The following is a 17242-nucleotide window of genomic DNA, read 5'->3' as shown; positions in this document are numbered from 1 at the left end:
ATTATACGATTAATTATGTAACGCGAAGTGAATTTCTGGAAATTCGTTGATACGCAGCGAATTGTTAACGAAGTAGGATTTCTCTCGTATAATGGTATTTAATTTTTAGATTACGTTGGATTTTTTTTATACTCTATCTTTATACCGTTATTCGTATATTCGTTTATTGTCTCTGTTGATTTTTGCGATTTACGTTGTATATTATTTTTGCATTATGAAAAACAAAGTATAATGAAATTAGAAATAGAATATATTAATGGATATTGTTAATGGACAGAAAAAATTCCTTTCTAAGAGATAATTGGGATGAATAATAACACTTTTAATGTTATTTATCTATTGGATAGTACGAATTTTAACATATGTAAAATGTTATACCATTTAAATTCCTTTTTGTTACCTTTTCCACGCTTCGGTATCGATATCGCAGAAACATGACAACAACAAATATTTTTGTTAGTTGCAATTTGCATACATTATTTTGAAATCGGATACCCAAATTTTATAATTTAGTAATCTCAATTAAATACATGCTGCTATTAAATCCGCGACCGTGTAATTGATATTTAATACCTTCCCCATCTGGTTCCCCAATTTTTATATTCCCGTGGTAAATCGTTGCCTCTCATTCGAATTCATATTAAATATTAAATATTTCTTAGAATCGAATCACTAAAAAACATAAAAGTCATAACTAAACGAAAAAAGAAGATAAATTATTTAATCTATTTTTTTTCTAAAGATGAATCCCTCAAAAAGTGATATATCCCTCTTTAAATTCTTTCCCTTTGCATTCAAATTTTCATTACTATTCTCCACTTATACAAGGTAAACGATATTAATAAGTTTTCATATATCCATATGTATAAAGTTTTATTATATTAAATAATTATATAATTTAAGTAGTTGATCTCCTCTGCAATTCTGTTTATTCTAGAACTTTTGCAATCTTTCTAGACTTACTCCAATCTTCCATAAAACTACGCTCAAACCTACATCAACATAACTTTCCAATACTACTAAGAAATCAAAGGAAACCACACGTAGCCGCCACAAACAAGAAGAACAATAAAATTAAATGCAAGATGTCGGAGGAAATATTGGAACGACCACCATAAACACCTTTCAATTTCAGAAACGACGACGGTCAACAGACGGGTTACGCGAAATCAAATTGAAACCTCCTCGTTAAATGGATCGATTCTGGGATTATCGTTGCCGTTAATCCAAAGAATTCTGCAGCATGCCGTTGCGTGTCTGTTAGACGAATCTCACAGTCAAGTTTCTAGCAAGCGGTTTGGCATGATTCCTTTTCATATTCGGTCACGGTGCCCGATCGGCGATTTTCGAGAATTGATCGTCCAACGATAAACCTTGAGATCGGTCTACACTGAGACCCAGACTCGAAACGATAACGCACGAACTACCAGAATGGTGCAGACTCGAAGAATTTTCGTCGGACGTGTGCAAACGAAAAATGGGAAATTCCTTTTGCAAATTTTGCAAATTTTCATCATTCCGTTTACACGAGCGAACAGGATTGGTTAAATCGGTAAACCGAATTCTAGTGAATACTTTTGCAGTGAAGAAGGCATTGTGAATTTAGAAGTAATAACGTTTTCTATATTTTTACATAGATTACGTAACAGGGCACTTTTTAATTGATTAAAATGATTGATGAAATGATTAAATGATAAATTTTATATATTTCGTGCCTTTAATATTTAAAAAATATATTTCTATACGTTTTTTCTGTAATTAAAATACCTATCTCTATTATCTTTCTACTATTCGCTTCGTCAAACATTTGAATTTCCAATAAACTTCTAATTCAACAGATTGTAAGCGTTACATTCAACATTTCTAAATCAATAACGGAAAAAGTTATAAATGCGTCCCATCGAATCAATATTCTACAATATTTTCGTTCTTCCAATTCTTGCAGAACGGAACTGTCTGACCAGAGACGCGCCGAATATCCTGCCGGCGCGCCGTGCGTTGACTAATTCTCCTGAAATCCTCTAACTAAATATAGTAGCCTACTATGGTGTTCCAGAATATAAAAGAAATGCTTCACCAACACTCAAAAATTCCATAAACCCATCCCATCGAGTGAAAATCCTTCGATTCGCAATATTTTCATCACTCCATCTCTCAGCTAGGCAATCGTCTGACCAAGTACGCGCCACTACTCCTGTCCGCGCGCTGTGCGTCGACTAATTCTCCTGAAATCCTCTAACAGCATCAGCTGGAACACTCTGTCGCGACAGTAATACGAAATGTTCGCTGGTCGTTTGACGAGCGGTGCAGGCAGTTTCGACCTCGTCACCAAGCAACCTGAGGCCTCCAACTCCGAGGAGGATATGGAAAAATTCGCTGGAAATATATTCTACGGTGTGTACCCTCTATCTTTCCGCACACGTACATCCACTTCCCTTCTACGTCGTCGCTACGATATATCGCTCGAATCGAGTCGATGTCAGTGACCCGGAATTTGCATTTCCCCGGAAAATACACGAGGAGGAGGAGACAGGGGGTGGCTGATGCGCCGAGGGATGGGAAAGGGTGAAACGTTGCTCTTGCTTTCTCCCTCTCTCTCTCTCTCTCTCTCTCTCTAACTATCTATCTTTCTCTCGCTAGTTGGAACGCTGGTAGAGAGCGAAAAAAAGGTAGGAATTTCCGAGCAACGCTTTTTAACAGGCCGGATCTACCAGCCAGAACGTTTCTCTCGGGGGAATGAACATCGACGAGCCAGTAATTAGGCGCGATCTGTCGCGATTTCGTAATCGTCACGCTGGACAGCGGATCTTCCAACGATCTATTACGCTCGTTAGGCGACGAGAACAATTCTGTACTCCTGCGAGATTTGCGCAGATTTGATTTAAGGCTGAAGTCAATTGAAAAAAATGGTTGGTAGTAAAATTCTGTGTTTTTAGATATTTTTATTAGATATTTTTTTTTTTTTTACCTATATCACATTTACAACTCGCTTTGTTGAGCCAACCAGCAAATTTGATAGTGTAGATATTGCGTGCGTGTGGATAACATTTCATAGCGTTTCCACTCCATTTGCTTATTTTTCATTCCAATAACTCGTATGCTTTCGTTCTCTTTAATCTTCTGACCTTTGAAATTTGTGCCAGTTTTTTAGCCAATTCGTTAGGATGTATCCTTCGTTTGTTAAGTGTGTGCTGTTGCAAATTTTGAAATCTGTTCTTTTGCCTACTTTATTCATAGTGTTATTAGATGGAAAGATTGAGTAGGTCTAATAACAAGGACTGTACTTGCTTGGTAGATGTTTCTTTGCAGATAAAAGGGAACTTTTGTTAGAAGTAATTATGTTTAGTGGCGCATGTTTCTCACGGATAAAATAGAACTTTTATTCTCAGATATCGTTGTCAGAAGAAACAAATGAGATGTTATACAGATTTCATACTGCCTGTATAAGGTGTATTATTAAAAGAAGTTATGTTTAATAGCATATGATTTCCAAGAGAGTTTACTGAACATAATTTATGAAAACTGAATAAGTTATCAAAACATGAAATATTAAAGTAATATAGATGAAGATTAAAAGAAACTTTAAGGCTAAATTTTAAATATAGAGATAGTAAGATACGAATTTATAGGCGAATATTCAATATTCAATAATATTCAATTTATAGTATCTTTATTTAATTATAGTATTTAATTGTGCACTTTCTATATTCAGGTTATCCAAGAAACGCTATATACTCTACTAACTTAAACAACTTCATCATCAGATTTCTCATATTTCATCCGTTTCTTTCACTCCTAGCTATTATAAAAAAGCATTCCAAAAAGGATTACTACTAAATAATACACCAACTCTTCCAGCAATATCATCAATCCCAAAAGACATCCCAAACCTCTCACCACCACCTTCAGCTCGATAACAAACCGAGTAAAGAATCCAGCAGAGTAAAATCACTGTCCTTCTTACAAAGTAGACTGATCCCCGGCTAAGAAAAATCCTCTTCCTTTGCAAGTAGCATCGAGGAACGATCCATCTGTCGTCAATGCTAACTTGCTAGTGCTCGACTAGTAGCGTTGGTACGTCGCGGGATAAGCGATGAAAATCGTGGAATGCGCTCCTCAGCCAGCCTATCCCGATCTAAACGTTCTCCTTTAAATGCAAATCTGGCAAGATTACGCAGGGGATGATCCCCTTTTTCGACTCGGCCGGCCTTGAATCACGTATATATAGATATACGTCAGCCGTCTTATCAAGGGAACGATAGCGCGAGTTGGAGAAGCATTAAGCAAATTGTTTTTGGCCGGTCGACGCGCTTGTTCTTCCGACCAATCGGAACCTGACGACGTTGCCGTTCTTGCGCCAGAGACTTCTCATAATTTCGTCGGCCATTCCAGCCATCGAGTTCGTTCGGGTTCGAGGGCCAGCGACTCGTCGAGGGTGAAGATGTAGGGGCGAAACTCAACGAGAACCGCGAACCACCCGGCTTTTTATTACCGCCGCTAATTTACCTTCCGCAAAGTTTCGCCAATTTCCGGACGTAACCGCAACCGCTTCGCTGACCTGCGTTTCCCTTTTTTTCCTTTCTCTCTCTCTCTCTCTCTCTCTCTCTTCTCTGTGTTGCCACCGTTGTGCTCCGTGCCATCCCTTTTCGATTCGGACGAACCTCCACCAGGTTACAATTTAATCTGGCAACAAACCAGCCTACCGGTTCTCCGGCTACAATTCCGGTTTCGCTGGAGAATTCGCATCTACGATGAGGAGACTGCTACTCTTTTCAGGTGAATTTAGAGCTTGAATTTGGAGAGAATTTGAAAGATCGAGGTACGATTGAGCGATTGCGTTGAGAAGTGGAATACTTGAGATCAATGAATAGTTATTTTGCTGTATTGCTTTTCTTTTAAACTTTCTTTTGTCTGATACTGTAAACCTTCATAGGACATTCTAATGGGGAATTATAGCTAGGACGCAAGTGAGAGGAGAATGTAAAGGATGCTTCCTATTAATTTTAGAACTTTTCGATATATAGTCGGATATATAATCGAGATTATGGGAGTAATTCGAATTTGAATAGTAAACTTATAGAGAAGTTAGAATCTCCAGAACAACTATTCTTTAGAGCACTAAGAATCGTAAAGCAGTCAGGATGAACGAAGTTGTCAGGCATCTGACATATCTATAATAACTAGACTGTGGATTTTTATGCAAATTAATATTTTTGGGAACAGGTATAACAAAAAAAATATATATATATATAATCTTGGTATAAAATTGTTTTATCCATAATATATAATACCACGTATTATACATTCTAGTTTGGATATTCTATATGTATTTTCATACTATGTGCATTGGTTGAATTTTGCAAATTTCCTATAAATACATAAAAATTCGCAGTCCAATAATAACCAACCGTAGAACAGTCAGGCTACACCGAAGATAATGAAATCACAATTAGACAGCAGACAAATTAACAAAAATCGTAGGTCATTCAATATTAGGTTTCAGGAAGACCAGTCTGAGAATAATCTCATTGAAACTCTCAAAATTACAAGAAACCCTCGCATTATAATTAAACCAATCGCACAAAACTTAGTTTGACGATGCATCGTTTACAAACAGCGCAGGTTGTGCCATATCCATTTGGTTCTGATTGGCAATGATTTGTCAGACGAGAAACGCCACGCCCCAGCAGATAGGAAGTACGATGTTATGGAACGGTCGTTCGGACGTTTGCTCGCGTGCAACGTCGACAATTCGGTAGTTTTCGAGAAACGACGTAGGGCGACATCATTACGCCAACGTCATTTACGTCACGGCCACTTGACTGTGCACCGATAACGACCGAGGGAGGTGCAACTTGACCCAGTTGTCTGATTCGGCCTGTATAATCGACTCCTTGTCGATCCCCTTGGACATTTACTTCCTCTCCAGCGGCCAATCACGCGGGAAACTGCTGGTTTACAGGCTTACATGAATTCGGTATAGCGTGCCCGTAAACTTTATACTTCGCCCCAATGAAGACCAAGTAGCGTACGCTAGTCTGTGCTTCCACGAACGACCGAATTGTTTTCAACGACGTTTCGATGAAATTCCTGCACGTTTAAGTGGAGAATATCGATGATTATTACAGTTGGTTTCGCGTGCAAGATACGTAATTCGTATCGGTTATTAATTTTTAAGGAGCAAAAATTGTACACGTAACGAGTGGGAAAGTGTGTAAATGAGTGTATAATTGGATAATCGATATTCCATCGATATTCATGTTACGATTGAGAGACGCTTGTAATATGAGTGGAGATTCGATTACGAATATTTATGCAAATTCAAATTTTTATAAATTTACAGAAATGAAGCTTAAATAAAGTTTCATTGCGCCCATTACTATTTTTAACCAGGATATTTTATATGTTTTTACATATTATATGCATTCTGTATATTTCTTCAGCTTTAAATTTTGTACAAATGCATAAAAATATATGATCCAGCGATGGCATAGTACCAAATATTATAACCTTTGAATAAAGTTTAATTTTATGTCTAATTATGGTTTCAATTTATTAACAAGCATCACGAAAGACAAGTTGTGTATAGTTCTTCGATGTTTTGCACGGTATAAGAGTATCGAATAGCTAACGCTCACGTAAATAACTACTAAAGCGATTAGGCGGAGGATTAAGACTTGCAATCTTTATTTTGTATCTAAATACATTAGATTATTATGATTAAAGTAATATCATAAAAATAAATAGGCGTATACATGTTTCTATCTTAATAGAAGTCCGTATCAATTTTGTTAAAATTAGTGGTATATTTTAAGTAATCGTAAAAAATATTTAAGATATTAAATTTTTCCAACCACAGCTTTGTCGAATTCAATTTTAATAAAATAATCCATCGTTGTAAAAGAAAAATATAGTAGATTATAGCTACAAAAAGAAAAAATAACTCAATTACTTTTGATACTAGTATTATCCACATAATTAGAATAATCAATACATAAATTTTCAGACAAATTTTACATACTTAAAAGTATTAACACTACCAGTCCCCAACTAATAATTCTTATTCCATTTAACAATTCCTTCGCCACTTGCTTCATATAAAATTTCCAAACCATCGCCTGCCATCGTAATTTTACAAATTTCCCAACGCATTAAGGCCCAACAAAATATAGCAAAAGAAAAAAAATCTAAGTTCCAACATAAACCTCGATCATGGAGGAAATTGCGCCTGTGAAACGACCACGTGGATATATATCTTTTCGCCGCGAATAAAGCGGTCTTGCTTCTTTGCCGCGCAATGATTGATACGATACAACGGCTGCGACTCGATCGCGAACACAACTGGGCCGACATAAAGGTGCATCGTCCGTCTTCGTGTTTTATTAAACGAACAGCCTCGCGAGCAATGGCCGAGGAATCGATAAGTCGTCGATGTGACGGTGGTGCGTTGCCCTTTTGTGGATACAGCCATCGTACACGCGACGTAAACGACGCTTCGGCGTCGTCCCGACGTACGCTAGTTTTTGAGAAGCGTTACACGCCGGAAGGAAAATTGCATCTATGGTATAAACCTCCACCTAGGATCGATAATTCTCACGAGAAGTTGTTGTAAAAGAGAAAGACTGTCGTGGATATCAGTGCGTCGTTATTTTTTCAAATTGCTATCGTTCAATTTTATCGCGACTTTTCGAAGGTTGAATAATGATTATGTAAAAGTGAGAATTTGTGTAGACAATGAACGAATGAGAACTCGGTGAATGTTCATGTTGAGTGGGGATTGTAGAACTGCATCTGTGTATATTTGTGCAGAGTACAGTAGAATTCCATTTATCTGAACTTTTTGACGGACAAAGAGTTTATATAATTGGAGTTTCTGTAACAGAAGCTCACCAATTATCAGCGCTATCTATTATTTTTCGTTCACATGGTAGAAGCTCGCGTTCAGATAGAGGAATTGAAGCAGTAAAAATTCAGTTAATGGAGCGTTAACTAAAATTTCATATAAATGGAGTTCTACTGTACCAGTAGTAAGAAATAAGAGATTTGGCATACATGGTGTCACGTGAAAATTTCACTGCGTTTATGACGAGAATGTGTTGTGTGTTTAAGGTATTTAACCCTCTTGAGGTATTTTTTTCTCAAATAACGATCTCATTATAATTCACTCAAATTTGCAAATGAAATGGGATAGACATATTACTAGCATTAACTACTTGCATTAACATGAGCGACAGTTTTTATAACAGGTAATACGTGGTTGTACTTACCATGAAATCACACGTTGTGGCACTAGCCTCAAATAGTTTAAGAGAGTTGTGTAATCGAGAAAGGGAAGGACTCTGTGTGAACCTTTGATGAATCGCGAGAATTGAAACAGACAAATTTTAAGACAATTGAACTACGTTGAGAGTTAGAGACTATCAGAGCAAAGTTTAATTGTTATTATAACGTTTGTATTTCATTGTCAAATATAGTTTCCACCATTTTATGTTTATATTTGATGAACAAACATCTGTTAGCAACGCTATACTCCTACAATTGCATAAATTTAAGCTTCGTTCAGAATACTGTATATTGAGTTTTACATCATACACAAAGATTAATGGTATTAGTTTGTAGAAGAACGAAGAAACATGGAGATAGTGTGATAGATGCGTTTAATCGTGAGATTATTAAAATAACTTGAATAACGACCAGTCGATTCGAGTATAACAGCAAGGGTCAGCTATTGTCTGCATTTAATTAACGGTCGGAAAACTTGCACAGTGTGCCCCTGGAATTCCTTCGATGGGTCGCAGGGTGACTGGGTTCAAGATGGAAAACTTGGGAAGCTGCTGTGCCATGAAATATTCGGCTGCAAGAGTTCTTCATTTAGTATACTACTAGTCTGTGTAACGACAGGAAGTTCCGCTCGATAAATGGAAAATTATGAAAAGAAGGGTAGTTACTCTCAAGAATTCTAAAGATTAACTTGTTACGTTTGTCTAACAATTACTCTATTAAAACAAAATAGTAGAATACGTTACAACGTATAAACAATCAGTGTACTCATTTCGTATAATAAATAAAAAATGGCACATAGGTCTATACAGTCTACAGATTCCTGTAAGAATTGGAAAATTAAATTATTCATAGAAGATTCAAAACCATTTGATCGAAGTTCCACTATGCTTTAAACGACTACTTACATTTCTATGAACGATTCGAATCTGTCTCGTCTAGATCCAAATCTATTTATTTTGAAAATTTTATATTTAAACTCGACTGTACCTGATTTGAAAATTAGCGTGTGACCCTAATCCTATAGAAACTATCCCAGGTCCAAAATCCCACGGAGGCAGGATCATCGTGGCTGGCGATCATGATGTATAAGTAATAGCTGAATTAACATCCCAGTGTATCCCCTGAGCGTCATCTGCTATCTACAACCCGTTAGCGCATCGACGAGTCGCAAGATGTAGACGAACAGCTTACGAGAACGTCGCGAAAATGCCTCCCCTGCTGACGCCAACCTCCACGTACCAGTTCGACGTGTTACACCACTCGTGCGACCGGTTTCCGGTTTGTTCGTCGCGCATGAGACTGAAACACGTCGAAACTGGGGTTCGCTGATAATCGACACTTCGTATCTCTGCGGTGAAGAGCCGAGAATGGGGATGAGAATTGTGGCTGTTTCGAGATAGGGTAGAATGATGGCACGATGAAGAGAAGTGAGAATGTCGAGAAGGGTGGTTGTGTTTTCGAGGATTATTTGACTGGATCTTGCAAAGTGAACTGACTTTTCTGGATTTTAATTGAAGCAAATAGGTTTGCAAGGAGTTGAGGGTTGTTTCGAAATGGTCCGTTGACTTTTAATCGGATTAACGCGTTCGCTGCAGATTTGATATTCACGAATAGAGTAAATGATGATGGGATGGAAGAATAAATTATGTCGAAATGGCTGTGATTGTATTTCGGATGATTATTCAGGTTGAGTTTAGGATATAAACCGATTTTTCTGGGTTTTAATTGGAGTAGGTGTAGTCCAAAGAAGTTAGTCGAGAGTTATTTCGAAATTTCAATGGTTTGTGGACTTTTAATCAAATTAACACGTTCACTGCAGATTCGATTTTCACGATGGGATAGATGTGGCCCAAAGAAATTAATTGAGGGTTGTTTCGAAATTTCACTGCTTCGTGGTCTCTGAATCGAAATGACAAAGAAACTTCCGTATTAGCAAGCTCTTGGAATTCTGTTGAAAGCAATAATTATACATTCAACGTTCGTTAAATAGGAATCACGAGAACGTATATGATGAAACCACAACGAGGTATTTTCGCGAATACGGAGGAATTCCGTGGCGAACTTCGAGCGTACAAATGAATTTTGATTCGAGATATTTAATTAACGGTCGGAGAACTTGAAATACCTCGGAAACTAATAACAAAATATGGTGAATTTTTATGAAGATTCTTTGCATATATCTAATATAAATGCACCACCTTTATCGATCTTTAAATACTATTAGACGAACTCTGAAACGCAATATTTTTACTCTTCGTTTTCGTTTTATTCCGATTTGTAGAATCACCCCTTAAATTTGTCATCAACTTTATCTAACCACTCTGTATATTCCACTGAAACTGGAACAGTAGAGGGTCGAATCGAACTCGATAGATCACTTCTAACTGTGATTTCGCGTGTCATCGACTACTTTTACGCGGTTATCGGATATCTTTGTAAGAATCCAGTCGAACGTTGGGATATTTCGACAATGTTTCGCGGGATTTCGCAAAATTACCCTCAGAGAAATTACGGTGGACGTGGTTCTACGTGCACGGCTGAACGTGACAGGCGGCTTTCAAATAGGAAATATGAAAAGCATATGGTCCCGAGATGAGTGGATCGTGGTATTTCGGTGTGAATAAAAGTCGGCCGGAATTAACGTGGCTCGTACGATTCGCGCGAATATTTTTCTCTTTTCTCCTATTTTTTGAAGAAATCAGGATGGAAGATTTTCCTTCTTAGACGTTAATCCGTGAAATTCTCCAGGTTTTGTCTATTCTTACGACTAAACCGCAGATATTCATACAAATTCATATCTTTGTGAACATGACCGTGGAAAAAATATTTGTTTCATCCTACGAATGAAAATTAAATACCTAAGAAAAAAGACATCTTCTCGAAGTTATATGAAACTCCGAACAAAAAGCATTTCTGAATCGATATATTACGATGAAGAGAGATCTATTTACATATCTACATATTAATATCAACATATTATATTAAACTCGATCCAATCTCCGTGAGATACAGTAAACTAGATGCAAGGACTACGATACTATCGATTTACAGCGCCTTCGACCCGAAACTACTCCGGTGACACAGTGCATCGTACGGTAACATTATTTGAAAAGCCATGGAAATCGGACAGTCCGTTTTACGATCGAATAAAGTATTTCTTGGCACACTGAGGTTTTTGGGTCGGGTTATCGAGCTTCTTTTCATCCTTTTCCGAGGATCAGTATGCAGTTTCGAAGTTCAGTATCCATTCAGGTACGGTAAAAGGGAGTATGGTTGTTGAGAAGGGGTTTGATTACAGTTTGATGTTCTGGTGATAGTATAGAGCGCGGATCGGGGAAAGTGAAGGGCTGCAAATAGTTTCGGAATTTTTAAGCAGACGAGGATTTTGCTGAAGCTTGTATTGTACAATGTAAATAATACAGAGTGTTTTCCACAGATAAACAGCTTAATGATAATAAATAAAGACAAAGGTTTGATATCTAAAGGACAAAAATGAAATAAATTTCTGGATTGTTATATTATTCGATGCAAGTGTGTAATTATTCGTAAAACATATACGATACGTGGAAACATTTACAATGAACATATATATATTATTCTGTATACATTATTCAAAGCAAGAAAGCTTTGATTTTTATGTTTACTTTTTATGATCGTACATCTTGTTTCAATAATTATCTTGAAATCAATATTCATCACAGTATCATACAAATAACATCAATGCATCAGGCTTATAATAGCATTTCGTCGTTTCTATTCAAGATAATCGTCCACAGCAGCGACTCTCTAAATTAAAAATTAAAAAATTTTCACCACTTATATTATTACTTATAAGAATATTTCTGAATTAATATATTATGTCAAACACGTGAGAAAATTATTTTAATTATTTTATCGTCTCGATCGGCAAAATTCATCGAAACTCATCCCTAGACCATTTTAAGCGAAATAGTGTCGTTGACCCACATAAGGAATCGTATTTTTAAACGGAACGCGGCTCGAACGCAGACTTGCAAGTAATCGCATTAAATATACATTCGAACCGGGCTAGAATCGTCGTTTGCCCTGGCGGCGCCGGCGATTTCTACGAAATTCGTGATTCAATAAAGTGCCAGTATCGAACTTCCTCCGACCGGGTTTCTGTAAAAGGGGCTCGTTAACGTCGTTGGCCATCGTAACGACCACATGTCCACTTGGACGCGACCTTCTTTTAGTTCCTTATCGTTCACCAATACACGGAAGCATCTGTCGCTATAGGTAATTCCCGATCGACTGCCAAAGGACGTTAAAGATCGTCAAAGTTCGACAGAATGACAGAACCTATATAGTTAATCTGATTTTCGATTTTATTAACCCAGATATGTCCATCACTCGTTCGAATAGATTACTGGAGGGTAATTTTCTGAAATTGTGATTTTTGCTGCCGTATTCGACATTCTTCAGGGTAGATGACCTTTTTGTCCATGAATTTCTTTGAGAAATGCAAAGAGGACAATCGCTTTACTTTGAGAAACAGGAAATAGGAAAATAGAAGATTCCTAATGAGTGAGATTCGGTCATTGTCTCGAAGCTTCATTGTGATATTCCATAGATTATTACCCTAAAGCTAAGAAGAAAAATCTCCATATGCTTATAACGTCTTTGGGTTTATAACAAAACTCCAGGAAAGAATAGGAGCAACTCTCGTTAAATTTCAAATACATCACTAGCCGAGGCTGCTTCTCCAGCTCCGGCACCTACTTTATATGGAAACACGTGGAAGGGAGCAACAAAAGGTAACGACAGGAAGAGCGAGGGCTGGAAGAAGTGTCGATTTGCACACGCTACAAAGGACGACACAGGTTCAAATTGCAACGCCGCCGGATCCAAGAGGGTGTTCCATTTCCCGCAAATCTTACGTGCTCGTAATCATTGCGCAGGATTCGCCAAAGAACCAAGCCCAAGGGTAGAGGCAGTCATTTGGTATTCAAGCTGACCGTGTTCCGTCAAAAGCAACAAACAAACGAAAAAAATGTGAGGAGAAAAATAAAAGAGCAGAAACATAAAGAGAGAAAAGGAAAGCGTGGGAGTGCTGTGTAGATATCTCGTTGGTATTCCCTCGTGTTTTCTACGGAGGAGGCAATTTTTTCCCCGAGAGTGTCATTTGCATAGCAGACGCGCAACCAGCGGTCATTATAAAAAGGATCGTTGTCGATTAAAATACAAAGCGACCAGCGGCGAAAGAAGTTACCGCGACGTTTTTAAAAATTCGTCGAATTAATACGAACACCGGCTACTCCTTCGATGAAGAGGGTGGAAGAAGCTGTTCCGTGCTGTAACGAGTACCGCTTGAAATTCAATCTGTAAATCATCTCCCTTGAAAGCGACGTAACCGCTTCGCGAACTTCTCAACGCGGTATAGACGTCTGGGACGATCAACTTTGCAATTACAACGGCGAATCAAGTTGTCGGTCGTGTTAACAGGTTGCCGTTATTTGAGGCGAACGTGACGCGTAACTTTCCAAGACTGTTTCCATGGTATATGGCATTCGTGGTAAGTAACGGTTATGGTATTTACCCCGTTTTCTTGTATCGGTGAATACATTATTAGTGGATTCGAGAAATTGTTCAAATCATATTGCGGAAGAAGCTTGGACTTGGTGAACGTGTTTTGCAAAATGGATTTTTATCCTTACTTTACGATATCCGATTGCTCTCAAAAACGGAGAACTAGTCTTTTAGAAACTATGGACCTAATTCTATTAAACGTATCATACAATGTCTTCATATAGAAACTCTGGTGTGCTAGAAATAAACTTGAAATCCAGGGTATAAACGAGATGAAGCAGAAATTGAACTAACCGTAGCATGAATTATTATCTCCACTATTCATGAAGTACTCTACCATTGCTAAAAGTTCGAAATATTTCATCAACCGAAAAATCTGTGTCTTCAGAGATCATCTATTTAAAATATCACTATTTCCTAATAAAATCCTCTTCTGCTAATCCTACTGTCTATAACGCACTACACTCTGTCAGATTTTGTTTAATAATCAAAAGATCTACTGTCTTTCCAACAATCATTTACCACGTCAAACTCTACAGAAATATTCGATCCCGAGTAGAGGTTTCTCTTCGCGTTATAATACATTCTACTACTCGTAGAAACTCAACATTTTTCAGGTAACTCCAGATGTACTTCCCTCACGGAGGAAGTCACTTCGATCGAATTAATCGGCTGCGAACGTGTACTCCGCGGGCCAGCCGTGGCACCGATTAAATTATGAACGCATTAGCAAATGAGCCGCTATTACAGGGTCCGGGGATATGAACAAAGTTAGACGCGGAGACTCTCTCAAGCCGGTGAATTTTCGCGACGAGAAAACTGTTAACGGAATTGGCGGTCGAGCCGTAAAACTCGTTAATCATCCCACACACTTCGTTCGACCGACTCGCTGCTGGCTGTACCACATATATTTTCTAGCGAGGGTTGTCTCTCGTTCGACTCGAAACTTTCTGTGTCTCGGGGCCAATGTGCTCGGCTAGACTCGCCTCTGTATTAAAGCGATGAAATACACGCGCGATCAAAAGTCTCGCAGACGGGCCGAGTTATTGGACCGTGTGCACCGGTGAGTGCGCGTCCGTGTCGCTGTTTGTGTGTTATACTGCGGCGCATAAACGGAAATTATGTCCCGTAATGCAATGTAACGTCGACGAAACGCTCCGACCCACTTCGGTCGTTCGTTGCCGACTGCGATACGCCCATGCAGCCCACCCCCGTTAATTATATATCACGATTCGCTGCAATTAATGCCGCATTCCCGCACGCGTGCGCATCCTAGGATAATATTATTAAATTGTTTGCGGAAATTGTTCACCGCTGAAACGAACGAAAAGTCTTTGTGGGAACTCGAGGGAAGATTCGAGGAGAAAAAATACTGCTTTCATTTTGCGATTGCTCGTGTTTTACTGTATAATTGAAATGAATTGCTATGTGTCATGCATTGATAAAATTTAATATTTGCAACGATCGTTAAATTATTCATTATTCGTAACGTTTTTTCTTTCGGTAAATATGAAAAAATTTTTTTGTATTATTGTATTTTAAGGCGTAGAATTTTCGTTCTGATATACGATTTGAATTTTTTGACATTTACAAGTGTATATGAGTGCTGGTAATTAGACATTTCATATAGTACAATTTAATATTTATATCGATAAATTAGTTGAACAAATTCATTCTTTCTTTGCTGTCTTCTGTCAAAGTTAGCAGATCCTGCGCTATAAAGTTTTGTTGCTATCCGATCACATATTCGAATCTAATTGATTCGCCCTCTTCACATTTAGCCAAATTCGTGGGACGTAAAATAAGGCGAGAATTTAAAATGGAAGACGGAAGACCCTTCGAAATTAGGAAATTTTAGTTAGCTAAGATAATTAGCGTTTCCTTCTTTAAGAAAGTATTTCATCTTCCAAAACTCATCCTCTTTGCAATCTACAATCCTTCAGCTCGAACTCCCATTCACAGAATTAATTAATTAAGGGCAGAATAATAAAAAAAAAAAAAAAAACGAAATTCTGTAATAGAAGATAGCTGTGTAAAAGACGGAGAAAGTCCTTTCTCACGAGAGAATTTCAAGTTTACTAATAATGAGGTATAATCAAGGAAAACAGCGCGAGATCTCCAAAGAAACTGTCACAAGATTTTCCACTGAAACGCCGGCCTCCCTCTTTTTTCCAATGAGAAATCAAGTTCAAGGTTGCATCGAGAAAAGAGGAAGAAACCGAAATTGGTGGAAATTTTTGAAAAAAGGTACACGGTTGACCGTAAGCAGCGTGAATTTTTCGCGACACCGGCTTATAATGAAGTAAATCAACGACAGGAGGAAAAATTGCAACAAATAGGTCGATGGACCATCGAGACCTGACCGCGAAACCGACGATCGAAGCTTGGTGGCTGTTCGACCGCGGACTTCCGGTTCGACGCTGCGATAAAGCGAGCCACGATGCACCGTTAGGCAAACGGTGACACTGAATGGAGAATGGAGTCGATGAAGCGACCGGTGCGGTGGCAAGAAATTCTGCATTCAGAAAAAGAGAAAAAGAAAGAGGCGGTTGGGCGTTGGAAAGTTTTCTGCCAGCGCGGACAAGCGACGGTGGAAACTGGTAGAAAAGTAGCAAAACTGTGCTCCGCGATCAGAAAATATGGGAAAAATTGCAAAGCAAATAGGGGTATTGAATTTAGAGAAAGTTCGGAATAGGTTGTTGAAGCGTGAACTGATAAGTTTGAAATTTTTTGAATGGCGTTTTATTTTGAGGAAAGATACGAATACATGTGAAACGACGCTTATTTGTCCTGTTTGTTTCGATGATAAATTTATCGTCCTGATGTATTATATTAACACAAGATAAATGTACCATTAATCCTTCATAAATACACCGAGACATATAATATTCTAATTTTTGTAACGTTCTAGATTCTCAAAGAAATATATGAAAAATATATTGAAATATTCCTTGACGTTTCTAGTACATTATACAATCATTGGTTCAGTCAAACGTTTGAAGCTTCCTACAATAAAAATAGTAATAATTTGCAATAATTTGTTGGGATGGTAATAATAATTTGCAAATTCGAAAGAAACTTATCCATTTCGTCTACGGTGGATCAAATAAACTCATACGATTACCTACGTAATTAACAGATACGATAATTCTTCCTTCCAAAATCGATGCCTAGAACAAGGAAGAAAAATGAATAGAAAAATATGTAGCACCCAAAGCGTAGATCGAGCATTCGTTAGTCGAAAGAAGCATCGAAAGATTGAAAAGCAAAAGGCAAGATACCGAAAGTAGAAGAACGTCTATCAGCTCATCAGGCTGAAATTTCCCGAACAAGAAGGACGAGCCTCAAATAGCAAGAAACGTAGACTTGAATACGAACCAGCATCCATTCAGAACCTCATTTCCCTGTGACA

The 17242-nt window shown here is 37.9% G+C and overlaps 1 protein-coding gene across 1 annotated transcript in view; it reads right to left on the bottom strand.

The window, feature by feature from the left end:
* Sfl (N-deacetylase and N-sulfotransferase sfl) overlaps positions 1 to 17242 on the bottom strand; it is a 371012-nt gene that overhangs the window by 228443 nt on the left and 125327 nt on the right. The gene's annotated exons all lie outside the window — the stretch shown is intronic.

The sequence above is a fragment of the Bombus fervidus genome, chromosome 4 (assembly GCF_041682495.2).
Source record: "Bombus fervidus isolate BK054 chromosome 4, iyBomFerv1, whole genome shotgun sequence".
Classification (NCBI taxonomy): domain Eukaryota; kingdom Metazoa; phylum Arthropoda; class Insecta; order Hymenoptera; family Apidae; genus Bombus; species Bombus fervidus.
The sequence above is the reverse complement of the archived record's forward strand: the minus strand, read 5'-3'. Positions and strand labels throughout refer to the sequence as shown.